At 37.5% G+C, this 4,023-nt stretch overlaps 1 protein-coding gene across 1 annotated transcript in view; it reads left to right on the top strand.

Annotated features, from left to right (window-relative positions):
* LOC108521870 (cytoplasmic polyadenylation element-binding protein 4-like) overlaps positions 1–4,023 on the top strand; it is a 31,287-nt gene that overhangs the window by 7,535 nt on the left and 19,729 nt on the right. Inside the window, exon 2 of the mRNA XM_017861864.1 lies at positions 3,431–3,454. The gene's annotated coding sequence lies outside the window, so the exon portion shown is untranslated. The remainder of the gene's footprint in view (positions 1–3,430; positions 3,455–4,023) is intronic.

The raw sequence follows: 4,023 nt of genomic DNA, 5'->3' as shown, positions 1-4,023 counted from the left end.
GGGAGGCCGAGGCAGGCAGATAACCTGAGGTCAGGAGTTCCAGACCAGCCTGACCAACATGGCGAACCCCTGTCTCTCTACAAAAAATATAAAAATTAGCTGAGTTTGGTGGCACATGCCTGTAATCCCAGCAACCCGGGAGACTGAGGCAGAAGAATCGCTTGAACCCAGGAGGCAGAGGTTGCAGTGAGCCAAGATCGCACCACTGCACTCCAGCCTGGGCGAGACTCCATCTCCAAAAATAAAAATAAAATAAATCAAAACTAATAAATAATAAAAGTGGATAAACATATAAATAGTATTCATTAAAACTTTGGTGGGACCGGGAGATTTTTATTCAGTGGTAATGGCATGCATCTAAAAAATCTTTTAAGAGTCTACTTTTTGGTAACTAACAGAGTTAGTTTTGCTGACTTAGAAGTTTTCCAAAATGTAGATTTCTTTGAACATAATTAAAGTGATTTCTTAACTTACACTTCCTCGGACATTTGAGAAACATCAAATAACGAGCAACACTTGCTGGTCATGAAATTGGAAATCTGTCTGACATTTTCCTCAGGAAAGCAGAGAGGTTCTATGTTGCAAGAATTTCATCATAAAGTGTGTGCCAATATACTTTGAAATAAGTGAGGAAAAGTGCTTAGTACATCTTTTTTATGTAAGATAAAGTGGCATTATTTAGCATTATATTAATGTCTGGGTTCCGGTTGCATAGATCTGTTCAATTTGTAGAAAATTCATTGAACTTATTATGGTTTGTTTATTTTTGTGTATGTATCTTATGTCAAAATTTACATGAAAAATAATGTATAAGTACACATGCTCGTTTTGAATGTTCCAGAATGTCATTGTTTTTATTTCTTCAGTATTAATTTACATTAATTTCCTGATTTGATTGGGCAACTTTTATAGTTGTAAACATTGTTCACTTATAACCTGTTTTCTCTTAATATGAGAAAATGTCTACATAGCTTTCAGAATTTAATCTCAGAATTTAACCATGAATTATTTTATATTGACCAGTTTAATTTTACAGTAGATAATCAAAGTGTGAGAGTATACATTGGAACATTTCGAGAGTATTTGATTGTAACTTTTGATCCACAGCCCTTACTATTCTGGCAATTATTTGTTTTTGAAATAATGGAAGCCATGAGAGTTTTCATGTTAATTTTGTAGCTATATTATAAAAGCTTATTCTTTTCAAATATCTGTTTTCTCAGAAATCCAAGCAGCATCAATCAACTTTTTAAGATTGACAGCACTAAGATTTTCAAATCATTACTTTGTTTCCCCAGACTCCCTTATCTTTGAAGCAGTTGTATGAATAGAATTTTTTTTTTTTTTTTTTTTTTTTTTTGAGACGGAGTCTCGCTCTGTCTCCCAGGCTGGAGTGGAGTGGCGAGATCTCGGCTCACTGCAAGTTCCGCCTCCTGGGTTCACGCCATTCTCCTGCCTCAGCCTCCCAAGTGGCTGGGACTACAGGCGTCTGTCACCACACCCAGCTAATTTTTTTGTATTTTTAGTAGAGACGGGGGGGTCTCACCGTGTTAGCCAGGATGGTCTCGATCTCCTGACCTCGTGATCCACCCGCCTTGGCCTCCCAAAGTGCTGGGATTACAGGCATGAACCACCGCGCCCGGCCGAATAGAATGTTCTTAAACAAGCATCTGCTTTTGTGATGCTGTTTGTCTTTCTAACCTCTGTCTGATTAAGTCAGAAAATACCTACCTCTCCCCAACCCCTAAACTTAAGACCTATTAAAGTATAAGCACTACTGCTTGTGGGAGATTGTATGTTGTGTGAATCCATTTGCTCAAATACTTTGGTGAAATCCAGGGCTATCTAAGTGTGGCAGAAATGTATTTTGGTTTGAGATATAATTTCACTTTGGAAGATAATCACATAATATTTCTGAGTTATACTTATTTAGCATTTATCTAGAAGAATAAGAATAAAACCTTGACCAGTTTGTGAGTCTGGGTAGTGATTTCTTAAAGGAGCTATACCTTCTAACTCAAAACCTATCCCAGGCTATAACCCCAGGACTTTGGGAGGCTGAGGTGGGCAGATCACTTAAGATCAGGAGTTCGAGACCAATCTTGCCAACATGGTGAAACCCCATCTCTGCCGAAAAAATACAAAATCAGTTGGGCGTGGTGGCACGTCCCTGTGGTCCCAGGTACTGGGGAGGCTGAGGCATGAGAATCGCTTGAACCCAGGAGGCAGAGGCTGAAGTGAGCTAAAATCACACCATTTCAGCCCGGGTGAGAGAGCTAGATTCTGGCTCCAAAAGAAAAAACCCATCCCAGTTTCCTGTTGAAACCTCATCCCCAGCCAAGTCCCCACTTGTTCTACATGCTTCTGTTCTGGCCACCTTTCCCTGAATGCTACAGCAGCACCCCTGCCTGTAACCCTGCTGAGCCTGGAATGCCCTTCCTCTGTTTTCCTTTAAGGACCACCTCAGATTCCCTACCCCACCCCAACTTTTCATCAGAGCCAGTTCCTCCTCTATTCCTGTTATGCCTACCACGTAACTAGTATAACAATAGGCATGCTACACTGTTGTTTGCTTATGTGGCCTTCTGGCATTAAAAGCTGCTAGTTCTGGAGGTCAGGGACATGCTCTATTTATTATTTATCCACAAGATCGGGCATTCAAGAAATGTTTGTTGGATAGGATTGAGGTGTTTGGACAGGCTGGGCTTATAAGTGCCAATTTGTTTCAGGGAAGACATTTTCTCAAAGGTTTTCTGAATTAAAGTTTATACTGTCGTTTCCTGAGTATTCCAGTGGATTATTAATTACCTTTACTTTGCCACTTGGCTACAACCTGCTTGGCAATAAAGATACCAAACCTTTTACTTTTCAACATTTAGGACTTGGTAGAAGACTTAATCAGGCATAGGGAACTGTTGGCTAAAAGGAAGTTGATGAATTGCTTAAAGATTTCATTTGTTATGATTTTCTCTTATAAAGGATTAACTGAGGAATACTGTAAAATTGTTATTTCTCTTCTGGTGGTGAAAAGTCATGAATTAAATATGGGTGTATCTACTAAATTGCTAGTTAGCAGGGAATTCTGAGAGAAAACGTTATTAATATGGTAATAGTTGGTTCTGATCATGTTGTATACTGCCTTCATTTCATAATAGTTTGAACCTTGGGCAACAATTACAGCAAAAGCTTCCCCTAAAACAAATAAGATTCAATAAAGTTTTACAGTGTGCCTGAAGAAATTTTAAAATGCACAAAATTGACCTCTTACCATCCAGTTCCTTGTTTTTTCAGACATTTACCAGGAAATGAAGAATGTAGTCACAGTTTTCATTTTCAAAAGCTGGTAGATGAAATCACAGTTGATTCTTTTGACAATGTTTGAAAGGTTGTTTTGTTTTTTTGTTTTGTTTTTTTCTCATTTGACATGCAGCAAGGACATATGGGCGAAGGAGAGGTAACATTGTTTTAACTTTTAAATGTATCACTTGTATTTGGAGACGACCCAAGCTTGTTTAATTTCTAACCTTTGTGGGGAAGGGGAGAGGGGAAATTAAGCATAGCTTTGATCCTTATATAATTTTTGTGTTACAGTTAACATTTGAGACATAATTTGAAGGAGTTAAGGAGCTCTAAAGAAATTTATCAGAATGGTGGGATTTGGATTTGAATCTAAATGATTTCCCTGTGTTATATTAGAAACTCAACTTATATCTAAAGATTTGCTTTTTTTCCTTTCTAAAAGGAATTTCGTAGAAAAAAATTAAGAATCTTTGAAAAGAAAAATATAGTCACACTAGTCCCAAAATACCTCATTATCGTGGAGGTTTAATTATACTTACATGCCTTATGTCGACTTTTTTCTTTTTTACTAAGTAAACAATACATGTGGTTTAAAATGAGATGAGCTCAATAAATGACTAATCCTATAAATTTCAAACATTTGGAGGAAAAGCTCTAGAAATTTTAGGTAATTCTAAAGAATCATTTCCTAGAGGTACCTGAATAACTTATTCTTGGCACCTA

The sequence above is a fragment of the Rhinopithecus bieti genome, unplaced genomic scaffold (assembly GCF_001698545.2).
Source record: "Rhinopithecus bieti isolate Rb0 unplaced genomic scaffold, ASM169854v2 scaffold_61461, whole genome shotgun sequence".
NCBI classification, from domain to species: Eukaryota; Metazoa; Chordata; class Mammalia; order Primates; family Cercopithecidae; genus Rhinopithecus; species Rhinopithecus bieti.
This window is presented reverse-complemented; position numbering and strand designations above follow the sequence as displayed.